The 13,080-nt window shown below is 47.4% G+C and overlaps 1 long non-coding RNA gene across 3 annotated transcripts; it reads right to left on the bottom strand.

The window, feature by feature from the left end:
* Positions 1–1,174: 1,174 nt before the first annotated feature.
* LOC135386131 (uncharacterized) lies at positions 1,175–4,861 on the bottom strand. 3 transcript variants are annotated; one of them, XR_010420605.1, is made up of 4 exons: positions 2,985–4,861; positions 2,842–2,905; positions 1,414–2,765; positions 1,175–1,305 (listed from the first exon to the last, which is right to left on the bottom strand). It is a non-coding gene; the product is annotated as an uncharacterized LOC135386131 (long non-coding RNA). The 3 variants fall into 3 exon arrangements; XR_010420606.1 differs by having other exon boundaries at positions 1,175–1,499; positions 2,301–2,765; positions 2,985–4,856; XR_010420604.1 differs by having other exon boundaries at positions 1,175–2,765; positions 2,985–4,857.
* Between the last annotated feature and the right edge of the window lie 8,219 nt (positions 4,862–13,080).

The following is a 13,080-nucleotide window of genomic DNA, read 5'->3' as shown; positions in this document are numbered from 1 at the left end:
ATATCGCGCGCAGCAGTCGATTGATTCTCATGAGTGCGGAGAGCTCTCTCCTACTCTTGTGGAAGACACATGAGAAATGACGGGCACCTCCGTCACGACGTGACGTTGTACGTTGCGTCCACTCCTAGGGCTCGCAGGTGACCTCGGCTGCGATCTGACACCGGCAACTGTCAAGGTGACGGCGGGCGCCTTTCGCGCGCGTTGTTCTGCCGAGAGGCGCATGCGCATCAGAAACGCTTCTCTTTTTCTTTTTTTACAGAACATGGCGTTGGGACATTGGTCGTCTGATCAGTCTGCCGCCAGTGAACTTTCTTCGATTCTTTTCGGTTGCACGGCAAAGACACGCAGATCGGGAACTCGGTGTGGATTGAGGTCAGCACTCCTCCAAAAGGGAATGGGGACGTGCAGGTGCAGTGCGAGTAGAAGTTGCGATCGTTGAACTAGTTCAATAAGTTGCAAACAGAAAGAACGCACTTTGTTTGTCTTGTTTTCCAGGAACGAATACGAGGTGAGCCGCGTTGTATTTGCATCGCTTCGCGAACAGCACGAACCGCCACCCTGCGTATCGCCTCATGTGAGATGCTGACACTTTTCGTTAGTTGGAGACGTATATAATAAACAAAAAACAATGACTATAGGACACACGATCGCGTTACCATTACGAGCTTAATGTTTTATTGTTCGTTTTCACCTCTGTTTTATGCCTCAAACCAACAGAAGATACTGAACCGCTGTCAACAAGGAGCATGCCGTGCCCCAAGCAGACGAATTTTCCGTAGTGAATGAGAGCACTTTTAACGTTTGACGTCACTGTCTATGGGGAGTGGCTTGTGGCTCGAGCGCGCGAGCCTCCCTCCACGGGAGCGATTTTATAAATCGAATTGCGTTCCCAAGCAGCACAAAGGACCGGGGCGAAGCCGGTCCAGCATCGGGAAAGAATCCTACAAAGTCGGGGGCATGCCACCAGCCGATACCGGTCCTTCCTCCAGTTTGCAACACCGGGATGATTAAGGACCGACATCGGCAGCAAGTATTCGGTCCCAGCAGGTCCCCGGCGGATCCCCGATAATGCTGGCAGGGGCTCCCCCCATGCATATTTACCCCCCCCATGCATATTTTGGCATTAATATGCTTATTTTTAATAATTACAATAATTTTGAGTGTAAACAGTGTGTGTAGAGCCCAACATTTTATTTTCGGAGAGGAAATAGACTGACACAACACTTGGAGCACCTCAATAGACTAAACGACGAGTGGTGTACACTAAGCAGTCTGCCTGCATCATCCAATGCATGCCAATTGTGTCTGAAATGAAAAACAAAAAAAGAGGGGTATACAGAAATATGCAGCATGTCCGCATAACTACTGTCATTGCCAATGTAGCCTGAAAAGAAAAGGGTGGAAATGGTCTACCGTAATATCCAGCCTGCCTGCGTAACCACTGGCCCTTCAATGGTGTCTCAAAAGGGGGGGGGAACGTACACAGTAAGAGGTGGTCTCTGAAAGGAAACAAAAAAGGTATGCAGTAGTAGGCAGTCTGCCTAACCACTTGCACTTCGGCAATGGCCCTGGAAGAAATGAACGGCTTGTAGCATTAATATTAGACGTAACGGTAAAATTGCTGCATGGTGGGAAATGGTATACAGTAATATGCAGCCTGCCTGCGTAACCACTCGCACGTCAACAGTGTCTCAAAAGAAAGAAAAAGTATACAGCAAGAGGCGGTCTGCCTGTCCAAGTGGTGGTGCCTCAAAGAAAACGAAGTTATGCAGTAATAGGCAGTCTGCCTATCTGCTCACGCTTCAGTACTGCCCAGACACAAAAATGAATGGCATGTAACATTAGACGTAACGAAACAATTGCTGCACTTCAGCACAAAATAGTATGTGCACGGTACGTGGAATGAGCTTTATCAAAAATGGTAAAATGCACAGCGTAGGGATTACGAAACTCAAGAGTTACCAAGAGAAAATTTAAATTATGAAAAAATGACAAAGCCAACGACTGGGAGAAATGCAAGTCCAGGAAAGAGAAAATAGTTCACATCCAGCGCCTTTGGTGCAAATGACTAGCAATTACTACAACGAAAACTGTAAAAAATGACAGCTGACCGGGACTAGAGCTGACAGTCAATGGTGTGCGCATATTCAGCGTTCCTTCACAAAAACGTCAATAAGCAAAAAAAAAACATGGTCAAGGAGAAGCATCCCTATTGAAAAAAAAAGCGACATCAGGTCTGATGTTAACATCACAGCTGCTCTGATGATGTTAACATCAGAGCTGCGCTGGCTGATGCTCACATCAGAGCTGTCTTGATGCTGATGTTGACATGAGAGCTGCATTGATGCTGGTTATGGCAATCTTGAAAATGCTGCAGTCTTGGTTTACTGAAATGTTCTGCAAAGAAAGCCCCTCATGCCTGCGGTATATGAGTACCGACAAGAACCCTCACGAAACAGGAGATAGCAGCAACGAATCACTTCACCAGAACAATTCACCACTCCGGAGTACGTACCTTTTAACGCATATCCATTTATCATCAACATACCTAAGCGTTGAACTCACGGGGGCACAAAAACTGGTAATGATCGAACGGTGAACAACAGCGCAAAAGAGCACACCTAGGTCCTCATTTCCGGTCCAACTTGTCCTTCTTCCGAAAAAGCACTTCTAAGCGTTGTCATGGCCAGCAAGAGTCCCCACTGCATTTGAACACGGTGCTTGAGTTTCTCTTGCTGAAGGCCGCTGCGTCATACACGCTGAACCTGCAAGAAATATCGTTCCAGAAAATACGATGGCAGGACACCTATATGTAGAGCAGTGTAGAGACATATGACATACCGTCTGCACAAAGTACACAGTCGACTTCACTTGGCGTTCTATCTCCCTGTCGTTGCGCAGATCCCTGCAAATAGAGTAAAACGAACAATGAGAATGCATGGCGCAGTCGAACATATTACTTCAGAGTTATATTAATTACACACCTGAAACGGCAATAATCCTGAAGGCGAAGAACGATTTGGCTTCACATGCAAGGTAGCGTCTTCACTCTTTGACATGTCAAACGAGGCCGACTGGTTTGCTCGCGGTTAGAAGAAACGCTTCCACTTACAGACAGTTGCAATATCAGACGGGTTGCAAGAACGACAGCACCAGGTGAGAACAACAATACAAAGCCTCTAAAACGCTTTAGACTTGCTGGAACGCTCGCAATTACGCGAACTACACGCGGCGACGAGAAACGACCGTTACAGCAGCCAAAGCGAAGCCAACAAGAACAGCGCATGCGCGACAGGCAGCGCGCAGCGCTGGCTGGTGGCATGGAAGACAAGCGACGACGCGCGAGCGAGCGCGGGTGAGCCTGTGTTGAAATGGGCATGGAGCCAACATCTCCGCGCAATGGCTTGGCGGACGAAATATGACGACGGGTAGAATCGTACTACCTCTTGAGATTGTGGCCGTTCCAGGATCTTTCAGAAATGCTGCTGTTTTCATAAGAATCCCTGAATGTTGTGTTTGAAGCAAAATTGCAACATGAGATTGGCCAAAGCTAAGGTATTAGTTAGTTATGATTGTGAACAGATCGGCAGTGCAACCTGACAGTGAGAGATCAATAGAATCAAAAACAACAAAACACTCACTGTTTTGCCGACCCTTTCTCTAGTGTTCTTTCTTTCTTTCTTTTTTTTTTGTTTGTTATAATGAAGGAAAGCAAGGTTAAATGCTACATTTTTCTTGACTGTGTGCGATGGTGTACATCGCAGGTTCCTCATGTGCCATGAATCTACTTAAAAGCTGCTGATGGTGGCAGGGATTCACATTTATAACAGTGACCAGAATGCGGCAGGAGTACTTTTGAGGCACTCTGGCCACGTTGACCACAAAACGGCGTTCCATACTCCCTCCGAACCAAACTTTGCAAAACTTGTTGCTCAGAAACATTAAGAACACACACGCCGGCCATTTGCACCCAGCAATGACAACCAAAACAAAGATGATGGCGATGGCAGTCGCGGTAGCCCAAATGCAGGGAGCTCCAGCGTAGTCTTTGCGGGTTTCGGTGCAGCGGTTTTCGTCCGATCAGTTCGACTTGCTAAAGCTCTCTTCGTTTCGTTTCACGTGAGTTTTTCGATTCGGGAGATTCGGTCGTTTCGTTCGGGCGTGGCCGACTCTTCCCGAGTATCTTGTACTTGCGTGCTTTGCAGTGAGGCTCCATTAATACTTCTGTTCAGGGTGCTGCGTGTGCATGTTTTCCGTCATACAACACAACACAACACAACACATGAAGTGAACTGCAGCCCAATGTTTGAAAGAGTTACCTCATACCAGACAGCCAAATTCCTTCCTGAAGGGATGCTTCACTGTCTCGTACAGCTTGGGACAAAAGTTTCTGAAACACGGGTGTTTTGTATTTCACTTCTCTACGCCTCCCCTGCGGCCTAAGGGGAACACTTGTTGAACAGAATCCCCAAGGATTCTGCTCAACAAGCATTTCCCAAAGGTGGCTGGGAAAAGTCCAATACAGAAAACCCGTGTTTCAGAAACTTTGTCTCGAGCTGTACCATCCGATCACGTGTTACCGAATCTGCATAAACATCGGGAGACGAGCGGGAAGAAATACTTAGCCAGTACACCACAGCAGATCGGGACGTTAACGGGGATCCATCGGGAAAGAATCCTGGCCGGGACGCAAACGGGAATCTATCGGGAAAGAATTCTGACCGGGACACGAACGGGGATCTATCGGGAAATAATTTTATGTAGTTTCCCTCTCCCTCAATTCTTCCCCCTCACATAGTCGGGAAGCAGTCGGGCTCGTGACGGCGATATCGGCCACCTCGAACCCATCATCCCCGTTACGTTCCCAGCCGAATCCCAGTCCTTTGTGCTGCTTGGGTTGTAACAAAACATTGTTCAGCCGATATATTTTACGAGAATGATTTTTACACACTGCTTGACGAATTAAAAACGGTTTTCAGCCATTCTAATTTCTTTTCTATGCTCCTTTAACACGTCATGCCAATGATGAGGACGATGCCCAGAAGAAGAACAACCTCTGTTCGAAATATCGGCGGCTCACGTCCTGGGGCACTTCCATTGACATAGTAGGTCTTAGTAGACTTCTAGTAGGCCGTGTGTCAGGGAATCATTGTCTTTGTCACAGCCGTGGAGTGCACATAAAGTAAGCGGCTCCCTGTAAAGTTGTGGGCGGTACGGAGAAGACGTAACACGCCCTTGCTTTCATTGTTGTGCATGTTGCGGGTGCATCTTATGAACGCATTGCAGTGTGACTTGTTGGAAGGCACTCTAGCATCGAATGTGCTCTCACTCTTCTATTCGTGTCCAGTGTGGATATTCATCTATTGTGTGGCTATTACCCCAGCTGTACATAGCGCATATGTTAAGTAGTGCAGCAATTTGGGCTTGTTGGCACGTGATTAATCATTTTGCAAGCGAAACTTAACAAGGAGCAAGAGGAGACGAGACTACACAGCGCTGCCTTCCAACACGTTTTATTGAAACGAGTCAGGACGCAGCCTTTTATACCTTCATCCCTATATACTGGAAACACATCTGCCACTCTACGTGCCGCGGTAGGTTTCCTCCCTATCGGACAGGTGAACTGATGGCACAATCACACACTCTTGCCCTAGATCCCCAATCTTTCCTGCCTCGATAATTTCGCGAGTAATTCTGTTGGGGTGCTTTGCCACGCACAAACACTGGGACAGGACGGGCTCGTACTTAGACTGTTTCTAATGATCTGCCAACTCTCCCGTCCAGTTGGCAGGGCATTAGAAACAGTCTAAGTGCGAGCCCGTCCCGTCCCAGTGTGGGAAGATTGGGGATCTAGGGCAAGAGTGTGCCATCAATTCACCTGTCTGATAGGGAGATAACCTACCTCGGCACGTGGAATGGCAGGTAAGTTCCCGGTAGGGATTAAGGTACAAAAGTCTGCGTCCTGACGTGTTTCAATAAAGCTTGTTGGAGGTAGCGCAGTGTAGTGTCGTCTCCTCTTGATCCTTGTTAAGTTGCGCCTGTAAAATGATTATAACGTATGTAGATGTCTAGCTCCATGATAATCCAGACCGTAATATAATAATACTACAGTGCGGGTCCTTTAATAAGACGCATGGCTGTTCAGTGCATACAAGTACTTGCCTGCTGTAACACATGCTTAACTGTGTACAAGTACTAGTGCTTATTATAGTGTATCATTGAGCTGCACATCGACTCCCTCGTGTGAGTTCTGCGATTTTTGAATTGTGCAATAAATAATTCTCTAACATAAGAGACGTACTGTGACATCAGTTAATACTGGTATAGATACTTTCTATTAACTGCATATCGTGCGATCACACCAGCGATCATGTACCAGTGCTTATTTCACATTCATTAATGGCTACCCGAAGCCACAGAGTGCGGGTCACAGATTGGAAGCTATTTGAAATAGAAGCGGATGCCACAGTCCAGCGTGCTGCCAACATCGCGGCCTTTGAGGCCCAGATATCTGCTACGGTGGACAAAGTGACAATCCTCACTTCAGCCCCAAGAGCACACCAGTCGGTGGACGTTGAGTACCAACGTCTACGGGCAATTTGACGCCGTGCCGAGCGCCGTTTCCGTAGAACTGGCCGTATCGAGGATTACAAAGAGGCCTGTACGGTTAAAGTCAGTGTCCGCAGACATCTGGGGAAGCTTTCCTCCAAACGGTGGAAATCTTTCTGTGAAACATTAAACCCACATGCCACAACAGGACACATGTGGCGAATTGTGAAAGGCTTAGAAGCACGGTGAGTCAGCTTTTTCCATTCCGCTCTCTTACATCATGGTACGTCAGAAACAGCTGCTGGGGAAGAATTTTGTGCGTTACTCTCTTACATCATGGTACGTCATGGTGCATCATGGTACGTCAGAAACAGCTGCTGGGGAAGAATTTTGTGCGTTACTCCTAAAATCATCGACAGCGTCCCAAACTTCTGGGTACCAGGTGTCAACGCAAGAGGCACTTTGCGCTGTCGACTTAAACCACAATGCTGAAGATACTGCGATGGATCTTCAGGAGCTCAGGAGCTGGAAACAGTCATTCAAGCGTGCAATCGCCGGTCGTCCCCGGGCCCGGATGGTGTATCGTACCAAATGATAATGCATCTTGGCCATGTGGCTCGGAATGTATTGCTTCGGTTGATGAATGACCAATGGCAAAGGGAACTATCCCTGAGGGCTGGAAGGTATCGCGAGCAATACCTATTCTGAAGCCGGGGAAAGCACCAAGTCAAATAGACTCGTTTCGCCCAATAAGCTTGATAAGCTGCTTGTGCAAGATTATGGAACGTATTATCTTATCTCGGATTGAGTGGTATTTGGAATCTCGCAATCGTCTGCCGAAAGAGATGGCGGGGTTCCGAAGAGGAAGGTGTACAATGGATTGCGTACTGGACCTAGTATCAACAGTTGAACAGGAGCGATTGGGTGGACGATTGACTGCAGCTATGTTCCTTGACATCAAAAGGGCGTATGACACTGCAAGTCACCCACATGTTCTGCATGGCCTCTATTCCCTCGGCATAAGGGGGCGAGCGCTGAGGTGGATAGCTAACTATTTAAGTGGCCGGGCGGTGTTCATGCGTACCAGCACCGGGGATACACAGAAACACTCAGTGACCGCAGGAGTGCCGCAGGGAGCAGTACTCAGTCCCATGCTTTTTAATGCCCTACTGGCGACACTCCCGTCCCTGTTACCACGAGGTGTACGTCTGAGTATGTATGCCGATGGGTTATGTCTGTGGTCTTCCGGGAAATAGTGGCCGGCGCTTCGTACACGTCTTCAGGAGGCACTAGACAAGGTTACCATCTTCTTGCCTCAACGGGGCATGGATGTGTCGCTAGAGAAAACAGTAGTGATGCCGTTCACGAGGAAACGTTTACCGAACTTTCAGCTTCAAGTCAATGGTCAACAACTCCGAAGAGTAACACATCACAGGTTCCTTGGGATCATCGTGGACAGACCTCTGTCCTGGTCAGCCGAAGTTCAACGCATAAAGGAGAAAGCTACATTCGTCGTTAATGTCATGCGGTACATCGCAGGCAGTCGATGGGGAGCGTCTCCGACGGCTATGCTCGGTCTGCATTATTCACTAATTCGTCAGATGTTGGCGTACTCCCTCCCACTTCTACAAGGCCTGTGTCCCACCTCAGAATCTATCCCCGAGAGTGTGGTTGCAAGGAGCCTAAAAGTGTGCTTGGGGGTTCATCGGTCAGTTTCTAACCAGCTCACAGTTGCTTAAGCGAAGGAACCTCCGGTACCAGTTCTAAGAGTTCAGGAATCACTTCGTCACTTCATCCGACTATCAACGCGTCATCGTCGGCACCACCTTGTTGAAGCAATTAATAAGAGAGATAATTCCACTTTTCACCAGGCCATTCTGCCATACCGAGGCATCTCACCATCATATAAACGCATTCCAGCATCGCCTTTGCCATGGTGGGGTGTTGTGCCTCTCAGAGTCAATACAGAAGTTCCAGGCCATTCGTCGAAGAAGTCCTCACCTCCTTGCATGCAGCGACAGCTGAGCTTGGAATTGATCCAACGTCTGGATGATCGCACGGCGGTATATGCGGATGGCTCCACAATATCCACAGGACCCGCCTGTGCCTTCGTTCTACCAGCGTCGAATACTGCGCGCAGTGCTCGACTATCCCATCGTACCTCATCGACAGCAGCAGAGCTACACGCTCTTCTTCTAGCCATAAAGCATATCTCGTGCGCGCCATCCCAGGAAAAATAGGTGATTTTCTGTGATTCTAAAGCCGCTTTACAGATCCTTATGACACCGGGTACACAGCACCTCTCAGCTCCTGTACTGAATGACATACTAGTAGCGCACCAAAAAGCAGTGATCGCTGGCCATGAAGTGATTTTCCGGTGGATACCTGGCCACTGTGGGATCACCGGACATGATGCGGCCGATCACAACGCCGGGAAAGCACATGGAAATAGTACATTCTGCAGTGTTTACTTCACGAAGGCTGACGCCAAGAGTGCCTTAAAGTCTCTGAGCCATAAGCTGTCAAAAGATCAATGGTTGTGGCGAGGCTGGATTTTCCCTTCTGCACCGGGTTGACCCCGAACTAGCCCTGGTCCTCCCAACATCCATGCCACGGCAGCTTACGTCATTCTTTCACAGGCTCCGGCTCAATGTACCATACAGTGCAAGACTCCTGTACAGGCTTGGGAAGGCGGACTCCCCTAATTGTCCAGTCTGTGGCTCAATCGAAGACGTCGAACATATTATAGTTACGTGCCCAAGATACTCTGAGTGTCGTGACAGACTTGTAGCCGCGTTAGGCCGGGTTAACAATCGACCCTTCGGAGTGCAGAAGGTGCTGGGCCCATGGCCAACGAGCACTCAACTGCCAGCTTTGCGAGCCGTTACCAGAGTTGTGCCTAACTCGTTACAAGTAACTCGTTACTTGGTAACGGTTACTTTTTTTTGTAACGAAGTAACGATTCAGTTACTTTTAAAAAAATGGTAATAGTAACGGAATCAGTTACAAAAATTGGTAACTCGTTACTGACGTTACTCGTTCCTTTTCTTCAGCGCGGGGGAGCACATTTCGGCACTCCGTGTGGCGCAATGCGTGGACCTGCGTGACCCACACGACCACGTGTGACTCAAAGTATTATTGCAGTCCCTCGTTGGATGTGTTGTTGACGTGCTGAATCGTCTTAAACGAATGCCCTTGTCTTTTCTCTTGTTTCCGTAATCTCCGACCATCACTCCTTCCCAAGGATGGGTACCAATTGTGCTATGGCTATAAAAAACGCGTTTCGACTTCTAGCCTTTTCTTGTCTGTGCTAAGCTTCTGAGAGCCCCAAATTATGACGCAGCCCCTCGTCTGTTTTTGGGAACCGTTGGTGATCGGTGGCACGAAAACCGGTGTCTTTTCATAACCTCCGATCACCCCCACTTCCGCAGCAGATGTCATCACACGAAAGAGAACGAAGATCACTGATGTAAATTTCGAGTATCAGCTTCTTGTGAAGTGCAATCTCTCATTAATAATGAGTTGAAGGCAAGTGACGGCATGTTTGTTGGCTCTTTTAACTATGCGGCCGTAACGAAAAAGTAACTCGTTACCTGTGAGTAACGAGAACTCGTTACTTTTGTATGTTGGTAACGAGTAACGTATTTAGTTACTTTTTTCTGAAGTAACGGGTAACGGTATTTAGTTCCTATTTTTTGGTAACGGGCACAAGTCTGGCCGTTACACAGTTTTTAAGGGACACCAAGCTGTTAGACGGGCTATGACCCTGTCTGTGGCGTTCGTCGCCGCTTCGCGACATCTCCAGTGGGTGTGTGTGGATGTGTCTGGCATTCCTTCCCTTAGGTGATCTGGGGTAGCCGGCCCTCGTGATGAAGGCTACAATCCCCCTTTTTTTTTCTTTCAATCATCATGATCATCAATTGCATATCGTGATATTTTTTTAAATTTTTGTTGTTGTTGTTCGACCAGGGGAAGAACATTCTGAAAGTCCTATTGGTTGCAGTAATAAGAATTATGCACTCATGGCGTAAGCAGCAATATACCGACATTCACGTTCTGCCTTCGCGAAGTGGCTGAACATTTTTTAAATCAGGCATGCGTGTGTATCAGCGGACGCAGAAGGTTCTAAAGCACCAGCAGACAGAATTTACAGCACACAGATGGTATAATCCTTTGCAGGTTTATCTCATTATTTTAGCTTACTCGTTCAGTGCGTGCATCATCGATAATCTATGCGCTTGCGCGGAAACGTGTACAATTCATTTTCGCTGCGCCTAATAGGCCGTTTCACGTAGCACTTTCTCGCGCAGAACATGGTGTAGCAATTTCGCTGGCGGCACTGATAAGGTAGTTCAGCTACTAAATGAGAAGGCCATTAGAGGAAAGGTTCATGGAGCTAAACATCGTTTGTTTTGTCTCAAATTGTGTGTTCGTATGGGAAGGTCATTACTTTGTGGCGAGGAGGGGGATGATAGCGATTACGTGCAGCATAATGGGCGTGTTATCGGATTTCTGTGACTAGGTTAACCACGTTTTCACCGAAGAGGGAGAGCTTTTCTCGTGCCATTACAAATTGGAACACGCATTTCTCCTTACTGGTCAACGGTTACGGGTTTATAACCCGTCCTATAGCACTTCAGCAGCCGTGTGGCACGGAATAAGTTGAAAGAAGAATAAGGCAATCCAGCTGTGGAGTTGCGGGCCTCACATTAGTGAAGCCAAAATCTCCATTTTATTTTTTCCTTAAAACCAACCAACGCAATCCAGCTGGCATTGAACTGGTTGCACAGATACGTTGTCCTCCGCAACATACGTGAAATATTCAGTTGTGTCAGTTCAGTGTGCTCAGAGTTGAGATCACGTTGAAAGACGCTGATGTTACTCAATTCCGTGTCAGCAGCGCAAAGCAACTGCGGCTATGAGCAGTCGTACAGACGTGGGCACATGGAGATAGGACACAACGAACGTCTGGAAAGTCTGCGATTTCAGTTGTCTCGCGACGTAAAGCCCCGAATTGTGGAAAGTCTGCCGTCAAACCCAGGGAAAACCGCAGACAGCAGTGCCTTTGGAAGGCTTCGAACCTGCCACCTACCGGTCTTCAGCATGACTTGGAGCATGACTGGAGATACCACCAACGAGCAGAGTTGTACGTAACGCGTTACTAGTAATTGAGTTGCTAGTAATCAATTACCTTTTCAGTAATTTTTAACGTAATCAATTAATTTTGTGAGCAAGTAATTTTCCAAGTAATCTGATTACAATTTTCGGTAATCAATTACTGAGTAATCGATTACTTTTTTAACCTTCTTTCAACAATGGCAACCTTTTTCAGCAAACAAATCTGGAATAAACGCGTGTATGTGTTTTGTATGTTGTTTCAAATGTATTTGTGAATTTCACTTACCATATATGTTGGTGTCTCATTTTAGAATTTGCAACAAGAGCTGCATAGTCGCATTCATTGCAGGCTTGTTGGCTTTGCTATGGCCCACAATTTAAAAGTAACGGAAAAAGTAACGCGTTACATTTTTAATCGGTAACGTACTACATTTTTGATGAAGTAATTTGTAACGGTAAAGAATTACCTTTCGCGCAGTAGTAACAGTAATTGTAATCAATTACTCTTTCCGAATAACGTGTACAACTCTGCCAACGAGTAAATGCTCCATGATAGGCAAGCCTGAGAGTGTAAGTGTAGGCCACTGTACTCCACCAGCTAGCCTGCACCTACACCATTCTATCTACGAGTAAATGCTGCATTCGCGCGGTCATGCTGCTGCTAGGCAAAATTAGCCTACAGACCGACTACTCTGGCGTTGCTCATCATCGGAGTTGTTTCGCGACGTAAAACTCTAAATACTATATATTGCAGTTCAATTATGGCAGTTGAAGAAAAGAAACCACCAGTGGTATACGAACCCAGACCCTCTGATTGCCAGTCAGAGATGCTACGAATTATAGCATGCTAGCTACAGTCTCTTCAACGTAACAAGCTACGCTAGGAAACCAGGGGGAAACGCGCTCACCCTCAACACGTTCTCGCTGTGAGTGCGTGTCCCCGTGTTTCGTATCGTGGCTTGTTACGTTGAAGAGAGGGTAGCTAGCATGGTGTAATTGGAAGCATCTCTGACTCGCAATCAGAGGCTGTGGATTCGAATCCCAGTGTTGGTGCTTTTTTCTTCAACCGCCATAACTGAACTGCAGCATGCAACTGCGCGTTGTGAGGCCTGTGTTTGTCCTTTATGTTTAACTGCTTCGTCCGCTGCAACGCTATACGTATATATTTGTGAAAGATGAAAGTCACTGAAAGGTTGGCCAGTTGTAGGACTCGAACCCACATCTTCTGGATTGCCGTTCCAGGGCTCTACCAATTGAGCTAAGCTAACACGCCTTCTCAGCGACTTCCAGGGCGCGTCATCTGAAGGGACAAACCAGCCACTCTCTCTCACGCATCCTCCTTTCACTCTTACATTTTTGCTCACTCATACACACATTCATACGACGGGATCGACGCAGGCGGCAACTGATGAA

This window comes from Ornithodoros turicata, chromosome 2 (assembly GCF_037126465.1).
Source record: "Ornithodoros turicata isolate Travis chromosome 2, ASM3712646v1, whole genome shotgun sequence".
In the NCBI taxonomy this organism is placed as follows: domain Eukaryota; kingdom Metazoa; phylum Arthropoda; class Arachnida; order Ixodida; family Argasidae; genus Ornithodoros; species Ornithodoros turicata.
Note: the sequence above shows the minus strand (reverse complement) of the source record. Positions and strands in the feature narration are given on the sequence as shown.